This window comes from Oryzias latipes, chromosome 9 (assembly GCF_053564925.1).
Source record: "Oryzias latipes strain Hd-rR chromosome 9, Olatipes_Hd-rR_3.1".
NCBI lineage: Eukaryota > Metazoa > Chordata > Actinopteri > Beloniformes > Adrianichthyidae > Oryzias > Oryzias latipes.
The window spans coordinates 7238838-7256413 of NC_136245.1; the positions used below are offsets into that span (position 1 = coordinate 7238838).

At 39.0% G+C, this 17576-nt stretch overlaps 1 long non-coding RNA gene across 1 annotated transcript; it reads left to right on the forward strand.

The window, feature by feature from the left end:
- The first annotated feature begins 2857 nt into the window (after window positions 1-2857).
- LOC111947854 (uncharacterized) lies at window positions 2858-8079 on the forward strand. The gene is made up of 2 exons (XR_013657934.1): window positions 2858-7352; window positions 7763-8079. It is a non-coding gene; the product is annotated as an uncharacterized LOC111947854 (long non-coding RNA).
- Window positions 8080-17576: the final 9497 nt, after the last annotated feature.

The following is a 17576-nucleotide window of genomic DNA, read 5'->3' on the forward strand; positions in this document are numbered from 1 at the left end:
AAGAAGTTATGGCCATCAAGCTTGTTCTTAGTTTAATAGAAGTTTGAATAATGGCTGTTAAGCATGTCATAATACGCCATCGGAAGCTTTGGATTGGATGTTAAGTTAGTGTCTCATACGGGTTGTTTTGGGCGGTTTAAATTATAGTTCCGCACAGCGTTTGTGGACGTGAGCTTACGTTCTAAGATCAGGTATGAGTAATGCTTATGTTGGCTCCCCTTTTATTTCTTTCCCTCTCTCTTTCAGATAGTATGTTCCCCTAGTGGTTTCCACGAACGGGAGCGGCCCAACGGTCAATGGTGCCGGGTCACACATAGCAGATCCACAAGATAGTATGCTCCCTTCGTGGCGCTGTACTCGAATGGGAGCGGCCCAACGGTCAATGGTGCCGGGTCACACATAGTAGATCCATTAGATAGCATGTCCCCTTCGTGGCGCTGTACTCGAACGGGGGCGGCCCAACGGTCAATGGTGCCGGGTCACACATAGCAAATCCACTAGATAGCATGTTCCCTTCGTGGCGCTGTACTCGAACGGGGGCGGCCCAACGGTAAATGGTGCCGGGTCACACATAGCAGATCCACTAGTTAGCATGTTCCCTTCGTGGCACTGTACTCGAACGGGGCGGCCCAAACGGTCAATGGTGCCGGGTCACACATAGCAGATCCACTAGATAGCATGTTCCCTTCGTGGCGCTGTACTCGAACGGGGGCGGCCCAAACGGTCAATGGTGCCGGGACACACATAGCAGATCCACTAGATAGCATGTTCCCTTCGTGGCGCTGTACTCGAACGGGGGCGGCCCAAACGGTCAATGGTGCCGGGTCACACATAGCAGTCATACTGGGAAATGAAATGAAAATGGAATGCTGCCGAAAACACACCCCATTTTATTACATACTGATTATACATTCAGATTTTTCTTCTTCTGGATGATTTTAGTGTTGGGGGTTTTGTTACCCGAAAGTGTTATGGAAATTTCTCATGGAATTGAACGGAGCCTTATGCCAAACGAAAATATGTGAATGCCAACTTAAAGAATGTGGAAAATGTCAAATAAATATTTCTTACTGCAAGAGTTGTCTGACTGAAATGACGATTTATCGTATTTCGGGCAGATACTCGCTGCAGTGTTTTTACAGGTAAATACCCTAGGGCGGTTCAGTCAATTAACTCACCTGCTCAGCGTCCTATTTAAGCCCAGGTGCGCAGTCGTTCATTCTCTTTCTTACCTTCAGCGCTCATTCTTCGCCCCACCCTCCTCCCCGGCTTCCAACTGTGGGCTCCGTAAAGGGGGGGTTTTGTTACCCGAAAGTGTTATGGAAATTTCTCATGGAATTGAACGGAGCCTTATGCCAAACGAAAATATGTGAATGCCAACTTAAAGAATGTGGAAAATGTCAAATAAATATTTCTTGCTGCAAGAGTTGTCTGACTGAAATAACCAAAAAATTGAAAGAGTAATTCTAAAAAATCAGTCAGCGAATCAAAATCCTCACCGAGAAATATGGGACTTGATTGACATGCAGAACGGACAATTGAACACCCTCTGATACATACATCACTGTTTAAATACACCGAGCACAAATGCTGTCATCAGAAAGTCGCTACTTGCCCCACGGCACGTCAAGTACCCAGCAAAAGACCACTCCGGACGACTGGAGTGTTGTGGCCCGTGTGTCTCCAGCTGCTCCATAGTCCCCCCCCCCGTAGTCCCCCCCCTTTCCATGGCATTCGCTCTTCACGGAGCCAGCAGGCTTAAAAGCCATGCTCCCACCATTGCACGGTTTACAGGCGAAAATGACATACGATAGTCACTGCTTTTTGTTTTTGTAATAAAACGCCTCAGCGGATAATACTAAAGTATCTTTGTGTGACCTTACTGTGTAGTTTTTAATTATCAGTACATAAACAAAGTAATGTATTATTTGTTCATAACCCCATGTTTATGAAAAGTATTTTAGTCTCTATGTGTGTGTGTATATATATATATATATATATATATATATATATATATATATATATATATATACACACACACATGTATTTTATGGAGTCCTATACTGTTCATAATTAAATAAATAAATATTTAATTAAGTAAATATATATGACCTCATGCAAATACACAAATCAACCAATAAATTGCTCATAAATATATAAAAAGATCATAAAATTGGGAAAAACCTGCACACAGTTTTTAAATTTGCCATTATATTATTCAATATATTTCATTTTGTTTTAGAAACCTGTTCATTATTGTAAAAAAGCATTTTTAAATATTCATTTTTAATCATGTGGATTATTATTATAATTCTACGTCTTTTTTCAGAACCTCGGATTTCAAAATCAATATTTTCCAACGTAGCTTTGTTTTTATTTCATGTTGCTGTTTTTCAGAATGACTTATTTATTTCAGGAAGAGCTTTTTCAGGAGAATGAGTCTATCTGTCAATCAAACCAGACAAGGCGGAGACACCATTGTGATTGGTTAGTCCTTTACTCAGACATAAGCAGCAGCACCTTGACTACATCGATGGATTTATGTTCAGTTTTTAAACTGAAAATCTATATTGCTTAGATTAAACAAAAAGTTAAAGTTGTATTTCTCCTATTAGTCTATGAACATAACTTCTGAGCCAGACATTTTTTGCCACTGTTTTAAATGGTGCACAATGTATGCGATTCTGGCACCATTTCCAAAAGCAAAAAAGATTTAAAAAGTATATATATATATATATATATATATATATATACATATATATATATATATATATATATATATATATATATATATATATATATATATATATATATATATTATGTATCATATCTGTGAGCTATCTGGGTATCATGAGGTAAACAAGGGGCTAAAAAAAAAGCTACTGCTCTTTGCTTCTTATATAAAAAAATAATGTTGTTCTTCAATCTTATTTATGAATGCTGACATTTTCCGTTAATAGAAAACCATTTAATTGTTTTCTTGAATTTTGTGATCGGCCTAACATCGTGACTGGTCATCACAGCTTTGTTGGAGTCTGAACAGCTCTGCAGTTTTGTTTAAGAACGCACGCGAAAAGCTAATAAATTGTTAGGTAATGCAAATGGACAAAAGTATTGGATGGCTATTTTACTGAATTTCCCAATGGGGATTAATAAAGTTGATCTTAATCTTATTATTTAAATCTATCAATATAATACAATAAAACACGTGTTGTAATAAATGTATTATTGTTTGCAGTCTTCAAAAGCTCATACCATGCTCCCTGGAAAACATCACCTTCAGACTTTCATTAATTTGGTGACAAATACAGACTATTCATAATTAATGTTTCTGTAAAGGGCAGCAGTATGATTGCCCTCTAAATTGCACCCAATCTCAATACCCTATTGAGCTTGAAAACAGACCATCAGTGAATCCTTCAAGATGATTATCATGGCACGCAAAGGCAGCAGGAGGCTGACCTTTAGCTGCAAATCATTTGTTTCTGCTCATCAGACGTGTCTCCAGCAATTTGTCAAGTGGTTGTCTGGATTCCTGTCAGATTCTTTCAGAAATGCAGAAAACTGCCAGTGGATCATAATGAGTTTGCCAGAATCGAATCTGCTGAACACATGTAACTGTTTGTTTAGCCAGAGGCTTTGTCAGTTTACCAGGAAATAATGTCTATCTATTGCAACTTGTTCTGCTACTACAATTACAATTCATTTGGGATGATTATGCCACATACAGCTGTAAGAAATAGTCAGTTTTACCTTTTTGATATAAAGGATTACATGAAATTGCTAAAGTGCACCATGCTATGCATCTTGATCAACAAATCATTTTTTCCAACACAGTTCACTTGAAAACTGCATCCAACTGTTTACCAAATATACTTTAATGATTCTATGCTGCTATTTGAGAGACGGTGGAAGTCAAGGGGACTCCAATTAACTGATTTAATCAAAAGTAATAGGCCATGATCAATCAATGGAAGTCCTAAACATTTTTGCACAGATTTTTGTCTATGCACCACTTGTACATTTCTAAGTACAGTTGCGAAGTTTTCACAGGCATGTCAGCTTCAGCCGTTTGATCATTAGAAAAAATGTATTTAGTCATCATTGCCTTAAATAAAAACCATATAGAATCTTAAAGTTCATTTACTTCTAGTTCTTTCTTTTGTTGCAAATGTACATGCAAATAATTTGTTTCTTTGAACTTGATCATAATTAGATGCAAAAAAAGAAAAGAATTTCTGGATATATTGAAATCAATTTTTTCAAGGGTCGAACCTACTTAAGTACAAATTAAGGAGCAGCTAAATGTACAAGGAAATAGTGCAGAGCCCAGTCCATAATTCTAACAAACCAATCACTGTTGTTATAATAATTTTTAGATGGCTGACCACACGTCTCAAGGTTTGTTCTTTCCCTGTTTTTAACAGCAATTGACATTGTAAAGAAGTTTGAATCGGACCCATTCATTTGATTTGATTTGGTTACTCTTCCCCTAAATCATCTTATGTGGATGGCAAATGTTTGTTAACTTTTGTTACTCAGTGTGTGCTTTGATGGTCACTGGGTTTCAATGTGGGTCTTAAATTCTGTAGAATCTGGACTATCAAATATTGAGGATGAGTGAATGCGTCAACTATGAGTTGTTGACAGCTATCCTCTGACAGCGGATAGGTGTAAGGTTTGTCCGACATGTTCTGGGAAAGGTTTGCCTTCGTTGTTTTTTTTTTTTTGTCTCCATGAGACTGTTTTTTTGTTTGAAGAGTAACTATGAAGATGCTGTGTGCACTATAAAAACCATAATTGTTTTGGTCCACTGAAACTTAAATCCTAAGTGGTAATGGGGTGGGTGCTCGTTTGTATCCCACTACCCTCTAGGTCTTTCCAATCTAGTAACTTGTAACTTGAGCTTTTCGATCTTGAATACAAATTCATTGTCAATCCATTATAAAACAGCCCAGGAATATCTTCGTCTGTCAACCCTTGTGCTAGATGACCCCACCCCTGCATTGACGTGTTATTCCTACCATGACAAAGGTGGATAAAGGTGGAGAGGATTTCATGTAATCCAGGGACACCAGTGAAGATCACAAATCATTGAAGAAAAATGATTCCGTGCACTTTCTAGTGGGCCTAGATGACCCAACTCCCAATGTTAAAGTCCCTAGGATAGTGCAAGGGTTAAGTAGGATGTGTTTTTCTGTCTTGAAAAATGTATATCTCTGTGTGGTCCTGTAATAGACTAGCAAACTCTCCAGGATGTACCCGGCCTTTGCCTAACATTAGCTGGTTCATTGATTACCTACATTTCATTTAGCTATCAGAGCCAGGTCTGGTCTTGGTATCCATTTAGCCATACATTTCTGAACACTAAATGATGAATACCTTTAAGGGTCATGGGGTTGCATGGGGTTGCTGGAACCTGTCCTAGCCACTGTTGGTAGTTTTCAATGTATGTTTTCCAACTTGGACTTCTTAAAAGTTTGGACCAAGTGTTCTGATGCTCACGCTCTTGTACAATATGCTACATAAAAAAAGGTTCAATTTAAATCAAAACATCTTTATAATTGGTCACAATGTCTGTAATCATCCCCAAAAAAGGAGGGCGGGTAGTAATGTCTAAAACAAATTTAATGTTACTATTCAAGTCTGTCCATTCCAAACCAGTTTGAATTTCTTTCGATAAACTTTGAATTCTCCAGTGGTCAGCCCCTCACAATGATGGGCTGTTAAAGACCTCCCTCAGCTTGCAGTGAGGCCTTCACCTCACAGTATAATCAGGTTGTTGGATTACATTGAACTGAGCCTGCGTCTTCTAAAGCCCTGAAGGTTATCTGCGATTTGCTAAACCTCACTCAATAAATTTACTGTCCCACCTAGCTAAACATTAAATAGTCTTCCCAATCAGCTCTAATTGACCTTATCTTTAAAACACCCTGAAGTTTTAGGTGGGTGTAGAAAAAATGCTGTAAATAGAGAATGCTTACAGAAATGTAATGGTTGTTCATTTATTTTCATATACAAAATGAAAAGTAACAACAAACAAAAGAAAAATCCGCATTTGGTGTACCTTTTGCCTTAAATCCAGTATCAAGTTTTTTAGGTACATTCACTCATGGCCGGCCCTCCCTATACGCGAATTACGCAGCCGCGTAGGGCCCCCGTCACCAGCAGGGCCCCGAAGTGGCGACAAAAATTAAATTAAAAAAGACCCAAATCTGGCAACCCATTTCATAGAACTTCCTTACCAACGTGTGCTCTGAATGTTGTGCAAAAGAAAGTTGCCTGCACTTTAATGATCCCCCCTGTCAGCACACATGAACCAATTTGGCAACCCAAATAATGACGTTACACCATTTAGCAACGATTGGTCAACATAATTGCATCTGAGTCTGGCACGGTGTGCATTTACGAGCGCATTTTGTTTCAATAAAGTTGGGGAAAAGAAAAAAAAACAGCACATTTTGTCACGCTGATCAAAGCGACAACAAGAAAACGTCATGCCTCAGAGACTTTATCCACCACCAGGAGCTAAAAAAAGATAAAGAACTTCAACATCAATCACAAGGTAAGTTTGGAGGATGTTGGGGCTTTATTTTTACATTATCCAGCATTTCTGTGCAGCTGCGCAATTTACGTAAAATACGAAGCGATCTGAGGTGAAGTTTGCACATAAACGACCCCCTTTGTCGTAATTTCCCATGGAAAACTCGAAAATAATTTTGATACCCAAGTTTCCAAGATGAGGTTGGACATGACCTTCTAAAACGGCGGAAAGTAAAGAAAAGTAAATAATGACAACTATATGGTGGCTGAAAAATGTTTTAACTCACGTTATCGTTTTGTTTCATTGTTTTGCTAACACATATTTAGTGCGTTCTGCATTCTCCGGTTTATTACAGCATAAAAACTGCTGTTTATCTGTTATAGACAGGTAGTCAGGTAGTCTGAGTTTTACAACAATGAGTGTGTCATAAATCTTGCATTGGCATGAAATATGGAGAATAAAAACTACCAAATACATAGGAAATAAAGGTTCTCATCTATAAATGACAAACAAAATAAATGTACTAATTTTAAAATTATGAACATACAAAATAATACAAAAAGAAGTGTATAAAAGGCTTATATTTCCACTTATTCTCAAATTAGTGTTCACGTTTTATTATTTATAAGTAGGTACATTTATTTCTTATTTGTATTTTGCAGTTTTGATTCTACATAATGATGATGTTTTGCACAGTTCCGTCTCAGCCGACAGTTTCTTCTGCTCTCAAAAAGCATCAAAAGTATTGGAGGTGGTGCAGCGTCCACATCCCAAGATGTTCCTGACTTCACTGAAGATTTCATCTCAGGTAATTTTAAAAGCATGTAAAGTAATAAAAAAAACAGTGTCTGCATAAACCCTTTTTTTTTATAAACAGCAGCTGAAGAGTATGGAGCTCCAAACTGTTCATAATTAAATTAATGAAATATGACCTTATGCAAATATACAATCAAACAATAAACCTCTCATAAATATATCAAAAGATCATGAAATTGTGAAAAACCTGCACACAGATTTTAAATGAGCCACTAAAGTATTATTAGTATTCTGCTAAAGATATTTTATTAGCTTTATCATTGATTATTGTATAATAATAATTCTTGTTTTTTAGCTGCAGAAGAAACTGCTGTCACCACATCTACTGTTGAAAGGGGAAACATTTGACTGTTTGACTTTTCACTGTTTGCTTTTATTGAAGTTCTGTCTTTTATGTTCCAGGGGCTCCAAGAGAGGCGTATATGGAAGAGGAGCCGACTGGATCCAAAATTCCACCTACCTCAAATCCAGTTGGTCCAGCTGAATGTCTAACCACACTCTCTGATCCAGTAAGAATGGATTTGGTGCAAAGAGGTCCTTTTCAGACTGAGAAAGACTCTGACTTTCCAAACTCCCCCTCATTGAGCTGTTGTTTTCTTTATGTTGGATTGTTTTATTGTCATTTGATTTGCTATTAAGTTGCTGTTTTTAATAAGTTGGAGTTTTGTGAATGTCATTTGTTGACTGCCTAATAATACATTAAAAAATATATATCTATATACATTTGTCATTGATTTTTTTTCTTTGCATTTAAAATTTGTTTGGCACCACTTAATGTGCATCCAACATCCAGGCAATATACTGTATTCAATTATTTGGCAGCAACCATAATTCACAAATGTATTAATAGAGATATCTCATTTATATTACAACAACAGTTGCGTTTTTGGTGCTGCTGACCAGTTAGAGGGCCCACAAATTAAATTTCGCTTAGGGCCCCCAGAAGACCAGGGCCGGCCCTGCATTCACTCAAAGTCAAAGTTTGTAGGATTACAGATAGGTTAATAGCAAAATATTATACTAAGAAGATACTAAGGGTCATCTGTATCAGATATGGGTTGAACTTGGCACACTTAAAGGCTCTTAGTACCAACTGAGCATGGTTGCAACGCCACAGCCCGAGTATTGTTGCTGACCATGTCCATCCCTTCATGACCACAATGTACCATCTTCTTTGGCTACTTCTAGCAGCACCATGTCATGAAGCTGGAAACATCTCAGACTGGTTTCTTGAACATGACAATGAATTCCCTGGACTCAAATGGCCTGCACAGTCACCAGGGGCCTCATTTATAAAACTTTGTGTAGGATTTGCGTAAGAAGTGGCGTACGGATGAAACATAGGACGTGCGTACGCAGAGAAATATTCGTATTTATAAAACCGTGCGCACGCACATCCTACGGATTTCTCCCTTAATAAATCAGAATCAATTCTAAATGTAGCGCAGCTTTTGCGGCTTCAAGACACGCCCATAGTTGCCCATAAATAGTCCGTGAAACGCCCACAAGTTAATATTCATTGATTGCGAAATCATGGCAAAGACAGAGAGGAATATCAAAAAAACGTAACTTCACTCAATGTGAAGTAGAAGTTATCATTGGCGAGGTGGAAAAGAGGAGAAAAATGTTGTTTGGAAGGCACAGTGTGTGTTAGGACTTGAAGTGGGACTGGCACGGCGTGGTTCCTCCGAGTCCTCCTCTGTAACACCGGGCCCAAAAGCCCGCAGAGGTCCAACAGGACGGCTCGAGGAAGTCGGAACCGGCTCATAAGCCACTCGTCCTCGTTTGCCAGCAAGTGTTCTTGCTGTCTAAAGATGTGTTCACTCCGAATTCTTCTATTTGCCACATCTTCTAAGAGCGCAACATCAGCCATTGTGCGTCATTACGCATTGTGATGGGGCATTTTATTTCCATCCATTTAATTGCATCTGACAAGCTACAGATGTCGGTAATAATCGACGTGGAAATGGGAAATTGTTCAGCGCAAATGTAATTTCTTGTTGCTGTTGATTTTTTTTTTTTTTTTTTTTTGGACACCTCCCCCTGCAAAAGAGTGCAGACGCTTTTTTCCCTGCTCCTGCTGCTTCCTGCTTTATTTGCTTTTTAATCATTTAATTAATCTTTTTTAATGAATGATGATCTAGTCAGGGCACAGAAACAACAGTGCCGCAGAGCCGAGCGAAAGTGGCGCAAGTCAAAACTCGACGTTCATTATGGAATATATAAGGCGGAGTTGTACGCTTACAACCAGATCTTATGCAGAACAAGGGAAAGGTACTTCTCTGAAATAATTGGAAGTTGCAGCAGCAACTCTTGTATCCTGTTCACAACAGTTAACAGATTAACTAACCCTCCAACCCAGCTACCAATAGATCTGGTTTGTACATCCAAATGTAATGAGTTTGCTGTATTTTTCAATGACAAGGTTCAGGGCATTAAAAAAGCCATCAACTCCACAACACATATTACTATCCAACGGCCACCTACTCACTCTAAGCTGACTCACTTTGTACCTGTCACTGACCAAACTGTCCAAGAGACCATCACCCGTCTGAGCTCGTCTACATGCTGCCTTGATGTGTTACCCACTAGATTTCCAAAGTCTGTCTTGAACAGTGTGTTGCCATCAATTACTCAAATAGTTAACATGTCTCTTCAATCTGGAATATTTCCAGAGGCCTTAAAAACTGCAGTCATTAAACCCCTCCTGAAAAAGAGCGGTCTTGATCCCACTGTACTGAATAATTACAGACCTATCTCTAATCTGCCATTTTTAGGAAAAGTCCTTGAAAAAGTTGTCTACCAACAGCTCACTGACTTTCTCTTATTAAACAATTCGTTTGATGTTTTCCAGTCAGGTTTTAGACCCCATCATAGCACAGAAACTGCTCTTATCAAGGTAACCAATGACATCCGCCTGAACACTGATGATGGAAAAGTCTCTGTCTTAATCCTGCTAGACCTGAGCGACCTAAGTTGGCTCAAGTCTTATCTGGAAGACAGGAAATATTTTGTTGAAATTGGGAGTTGTGTCTCAGACTACATGGGCTTGAATTGTGGTGTGCCCCAGGGATCGATCCTGGGACCCCTTCTGTTCAACCTCTACATGCTGCCACTAGGGCAGTTAATACGCAGTAATAACATTTCTTATCACAACTATGCAGATGATACTCAGATCTATGTGTCACTGACAACAGGTGAATATGGGCCGGTGGATTCACTCAGCCACTGCCTCCAACAGATCAGTGCGTGGATGCAGAACAACTTTCTCCAGCTAAACTCAGACAAGACCGAAGTTATTATTTTTGGCCCACAGAAACAAAGAGAAGTGTCAGCAGCTACCTTCATTCTCTGTCTCTTAAACCCTCAAATCAAGTCAGAAATCTAGGGGTAATCATGGACTCTGACCTGAACTTTAACAGCCATATCAAGTCAGTAACATCAGCGGCATTTTACCACCTGAAAAACATTGCCAAAATCCAAAACATAATCTCAAAGCGAGACCTGGGGCCTCATTTATAAACGTTGCGTACGCACAAAAGAAGGCGTACGCCACTCTCTACGCAATAGTTGAGATTTATAAAAAGCAAACTTGACGGGAAAATGTGCGGTCCTTCACGCAAGCTCTGACCCAGGCGTACGCACAAAAACGGGTGAAATGAGAAACGGCGACGCCGTCGGCAGATGGAAGAAACACGTGAAAGTGAAAATGACAATACTGCCTCTCAGAAATAACATGAAGACTTCACAAAGCAAGTCTTACAATTAACAGCCTACACGAACACCCGTTTGATCGATCAGCAGTGAAACAAACAAAAAAAAAATCAAACAAAAATTACAACAGAAATTCAAATGAACACATATTTGCATAAAGAAAAGTGAAATATGTTGTGCAATATTGGCATGTTGTGCAATTCATCCTCATAAATAATATATTTAACAGAACGAAATAATGTACAAAACTGACATTCCCGTCGATGTGTCCGTCTGGCGGAGCAGATATAGGTGCAATTAGACAGACAGATGGATAGATAGAGAGAGATGCATTAATTGTCCACTAGGGAAAGTTGTTTTCATAGTAAAACATTTCTTCATAAGCTACAGAATTATGGTATTCATGCATATGCCTTTAGTTTGTTGTATTTTTGATAAAACAATGTATGGCGTATGTCTCAACCATTCAGAAAGCAACAAGAAATTACATTTGCGCTGATCAATTTCCCATTTCCACGTCGATTATTACCGACATCTGCAGCTTGTCAGATGTAATTAAATGGAGGGAAATAAAATGCCCCATCACAATGCGTAATGACGCACAATGGCTGATCTTGCGCTCTTAGAAGATGTGGCAAATGGAAGAATTCGGAGTGAACGCATCTTTAGACAGCAAGGAGACTTGTTGGCAAACGAGGACGAGTGGCTTATGAGCCGGTTCTGACTTCCTCTGCGGGCTTTTGGGGGTGTGTCACCCGGTGCATCTGGCGCGTCGGTGTCCCCCTGCGCCTCAGTCACCACTCCACTTAAAAGGGATTCCCCAATTATTGCCGCCAGTCTCTCATCAGGAGGGGTCAGCTCCGGTGTCCCCCCCCCCACACCCGTGGCAGACACGGGTGTGTGTGTGTGTGTGGGGGGGGGGGGGGGGGGGGGGGTCAGCGCTAGACGTTTTTTTGCCTTGACTTTGATGTCCGACCTTTTCTTTTTTATTTCGGCCACGGTCCGAGGTTGTGAGGCTGCAGCATTTACAGCGTCTGCCACCGTTTGCCACTCACGTGCCTTTTTGGCATTAGTAATGCCCACACTGTGCCCTCCAAACAACATTATTCTCCTCTTTTCCACCTCGCCAACGATAACTTCTACTTCACATTGAGTGAAGTTACGTTTTTTTGATTTTCTCTCCGTGTTTGGCATGGTTTCGCAATCAATGAATATTCATTTGTGGGCGTTTCACGGACTATTTATGGGCAACTATAGGCGTGTCATGAGGCCGCAAAAGCTGCGCAGCATTTAGAATTGGTTGTGATTTATTAAGAGAAAGATGCGTAGGATGTGCGTGCGCACGGTTTTATAACTCCGAATATTTCTGTGCGTACGCACGTCCTATGTTTCATCCGTACGCCACTTCTGACGCAAATTCTACGCAAAGTTTTATAAATGAGGCCCCTGGAGATACTTATTTATGCATTTGTCTCCAGTAGGTTAGACTACTGTAACGGCCTGCTCACCGGCCTCTCCAAACGAGCTGTAAAACAGCTTCAGTAGATCCAGAATGCTGCTGCTCGAGTCCTGACCAAAACCAGGAAGTATGATCACATTAGTCCTGTGCTCAGGTCTTTGCACTGGCTCCCTGTACCTGAAAGAATAGACTTCAAAGCAGCTCTGCTTGTGTACAAGTCTCTCCATGGCCACGCACCAAAGTACATCTCTGACATGTTAGTGCCATATGAACCATCTCGTACTCTGAGGACCTCAGGGGCCGGCCTCCTGTTGATTCCCAGAGTCAGAACTAAACAAGGGGAATCAGCGTTTCAATATTCTGCAGCTAAAATCTGGAACAGCCTCCCTGAAGCCGTAAGACAGGCCTCTTCTGTGTTCATGTTCAAATCTAGACTTAAAACATTTCTGTTTAGCCGTGTATATGACTGAAAGGTCCTATCTGCACCTTTCTTTCCTTCCTTTCTTTTTAAATCTTTTTTTTTTTCTTTTCTTTTAAAGTAAATTTTATGTTGATTATCTCTATGATGTATTGTGATTTTAATGCATTTTTCTGTTTTGTGAAGCACCTTGAATTACTTTGTGTACGAATTGTGCTATACAAATAAACTTGCCTTGCCTTGCCTTGCCTTGCTTTCTGAATGGTTGAGACATGTGCCATACATTGTTTTATCAAAAATAAAACAAACTAAAGGCATATGCATGAATACCATAATTCCATAGCTTATTAAGAAATTTTTTACTATTAAAACAACTTTCCCCAGTGGACAATTAATACATCTATCTATCTATCTATCTATCTATCTATCTATCTATCTATCTATCTATCTATCTATCTATCTATCTATCTATCTATCTATCTATCTATCTATCTATCTATCTATCTATCTATCTATCTATCTATCTATCTATCTATCTATCTTTCTATCTATCTATCTATCCATCTGTCTGTCTAATTGCACCTATATCTGCTCCGCCAGACGGACACATTGACGAGAATATCAGTTTTGTACATTATTTCGTTTTGTTAACTATATTATTTATGAGGATGAATTGCACAACAATATTGCTGAACATATTTCACTTTTCTTTTTGCAAATATATGTTCATTTGAATTTCTGTTGTAATTTTCGTTGGATTTTTTTTAGTTTGTTTCACTGCTGATCGGTCCAACGGGTGTTCGTGTAGGCTGTTAATTGTGAGACTTGCTTTGTGAAGTCTTCATGTTATTTATGAGAGGCAGTATTGTCATTTTCACTTTCACGTGTTTCTTCCATCTGACAACGGTGTCGCCGTTTCTCATTTCACCCAATTTTGTGCGTACGCCTGGGTCAGAGCTTGCGTGAAGGACCGCACCTTTTCCCCCACAAGTTTGCTTTTAATAAATATCAATTATTGCGTAAAGAGTGGCGTACACCCTCTTTTGTGCATACGCAATGTTTATAAATGAGGCCCCAGATCTCAACCCAATAGAAAACCTTTGGGATGTGGTGGAATGGGAGATTGGCATTATGGATGTGCAGCCGAAAAATCTGCAGCAACTGTGTGATGCCGTCATGTCAATATGGACCAAACTCTCTGAGGACCTTGTCAAATCTATACCACCAACCATTAAGGTAGTTCTGAAGCCAAAAGGGAGTCCAACCCAGTACTAACAAGGTGTACCTAATAAAGTGGCCAGTGCATGTAACTTCTACGTAATCCATTTTTTTAAACTATAAATGGACATCAAGAAAAGCCAACCCTGAAAGTTTAATAAAACAACTGGCAATTCTTAAAATGTTGCTGGCTGAATAAAGACTTTCTATTTTTAACCCTTAACAATACAGTGGATACCCACATTTGAAGTAGAAGTAAAATAGATTGGGGACCAGTATTCCTTTTTGCAAACAGTTTACCACTTTATCAAACAAAGCTAATTGGTTTCGGTTAGAAAGCTGAAATTGGAGCTGTCACAGTTGGCTGCTAGAACAGGCTGTGCTTCTACCAAAGTGATACTTGAGAAGACTTTGTTTGAGACAGAGTTCACTCTGCTGTGTCACCATGAAAGAGGACTGACAACAAAATAAACGCTCTCCCCTGGCTTGTTTTGTCTCGCATCAGCTGGTGACCATAACCTGATAGGCTTTCAGAACTCACTTTGAGGGGTGCTGTCCAATATCAGCTTATTCCAAAAGAAACTGAGATGCCGTCCTGTTGACATGGACTTCAATATGTTATCCTAATCAGGAAGCTTTGGGTCATGACCCAGAGCTCATGACCAAAGGTGAGTACTGGAATGAAGATCGACTGGTAAGTTGAGGAACTTTGCTTAGTAGCTCTGCTCTCTCTTCACCACAAAGGACTGGTACAGCAACAGCATAACAACGGACCTTTCAATCTCACGCTCTGATCTTCTCTCACTCATGAATAAGACCCCAAGATGCTTAAACTCCTCCACCCGGGGCAGGAGCACTCCACCCACCCAGAGAGGGCAAACTACCTTTCTCCGGTCAAGAACCATGGCCTCAGATTTAGCTGTGCTGAAACCTAATTCCAGCCACTTCACACTTGGCCGCAAACCGCCCCAATGCATGTTGGAGGTTCTGACTCGATGAAGCCAACAGGACAACATCATCTTCAAATTCCCTCTCCCTGGCTGAGCCTTTTTCTAGACAAAATATGTATTATGAACACAAAATCATTGCAAGCAGAGACTAAACACACAACAGGGGCTTTACAAAGTCACAGAATCAACAAACCAAAATTAAAATGCTTAAATGTGGTAATCAGGAAATGACAAGTTAATTAAAAGAAAAAGAAAAAGTCAGATGAGAATAACCAGCTACATATAACTGAAAATTCCTGCAATTTTTAGAGGAATGTTTTTCACAAACTAAACACACAGACCCTCAAGAGGGCATAGCAAATTATTAACCCATATAACTGTGCGTTACATTGAATTAGACTTGCAAAGTTATGACTGTAGGACATGGCTAAGATATGAGCCATCACATTACTTTCACAACCCATCAAAATAATTCAAAACAAACAAACTAAGTTAACAGCGAACTAAGTAATGCAGCATTTCACAGACCTACAGTATATTGTGCACACAGGGTAAACTCATTTTCTAAATTTGTTGCTGAGAAATAAAAAATGATTCTGTCATCTTGCTTTTAAAAACGGCACACTCATCCATAGTGGTATAGTTTAACACAAATGTAGCATGTCCATCAGTTATGGCTGGATCTTTGCATATGATAAATACTTTGACAAAAATGGAAAAAGCACAGAATGAGGCAAAACCTTTAAAATTTGCTCATTTACATATTAACTGACAGTGTAGATGTAATAATAATACAAATGATCTAGTTAAAAAAACTAGACTTTTTACCAATTAAGATTTAGTTAATGCTTTTATTTATTTCAAAAATGGTAAAAGATGGTAATTCATAACTGTATTAAAAGAAAATATTCAGCAAATATATAATATATCATTCCTGGGGACCTTTTTGGTCTATGAATTCTAAAACACTCTGCCACTGTTACACATACTGTATATTCATCCAACTTCTCATTTCAACCCTGTGATTCAGATGCGACAGTTCCATTTACCTCCTGGAGTTTCAAAAGAGCTGGAGGTGGAAAATTTCCATCTTTAAATTGTTTTAATCAGTGAGGTGTCTGCCTTGAAGATTGCATTTATCACCACTTGGAAAGGATTTTCCATCCATTGTTGTGTTGTTGCTGTTGTCCTTAGCCGTGTGGCCTGCTGGTGCCCAAGCCATCTTTACTGAGGGAAAGGAAGGGTAGACATTGGACTGGTTTGCAGTCCATCATAGGACCACACATAAGGGATTTAGAGTGATTTGGAATCAATCTGTCCAACTCATTTGGTTTGTGGGAGGAAGCTAAAGTTGACTTTGCACCCTTCCTACCCTCCACATCAGCTTTTTTGCTCTCACCTGTTCAGAGTTTCTCTACTCAGTTTTTCTTGTATTTTTTCTGTTTCTTTAAGACTTTTAATAATTGTATTTATTTCAAACTTTTCATTTTTTTAAATTAATTCAAGAGTTTAAGAACTCGGATATTTACAAGCTGACATCAAAATTACACAACATTAACTGTTCTCCTTGTAACTCTTGACAGTATTATATCTTACCTGTTATTTGCTCTACAATTTCATATGACTGTTCCTTTTGCAATTGTTTGTTGAAAGGCATTGGCTGAGTTTTGTTTTATTTTTGTTTGACTTTTTTTTTACTCTTGGCCCTTGTCCTGCCTCATGGGTTGGTCATTATAGTAAATGAGAATTTGTTCTAAGTAGACTCACCTGTTAAATAAAGAATACATATTTACTTCCACAAAGTGTGGAACTAAAGCATCAAAAATTGTTGATGATGTGGCATAAGTTAGCATAATTTTAATTATTTCATGTACCATAACTTGATCCACTTGATAGTCTGTGTTTTACTAAAAAAAAAGAAAGAAAAGAAAGCAATCATCCGTTTTTTCTCCTTTTAACTAATCTTTTTTGTCATGTTTTTCATAAACTGTTATTTTCTGTTTTAGAGAAAGACTGATCATACAAGATGTCCCAGTATTTTTCAGTCACTATCTTGCAAAGGAGCAGCTCCATTCAGTCATTCAATGAAGATGATGTGCACAATAAAAGTCTTCCCCAGTGGGTTTCTGAGTGAAGCATATTAACCTGTAAGACAGAGATGCCTCCAAATCTCTGGACTGAATACCAACATATTTCTATGTGAATTTCTGTCTCCTATGACAGTCATTAAAGACACCCAACAGTAGCAAACACCAAATTATCATATCAATAAGCTTTGACGGAGACCACACGACTCCTCAATTTGCATTTATTATTGTAAGGGACATAGGAATGGGGATGGAAAATTTGATGCAATTTTTAACCAAATCCTATATGCAAAGCAAAATTCATGGTTCTATTTGTTCGTGAAGAGATGCCGGCGTTGCTATTTGGAGTCTATATTTGTAGGTCATCAGA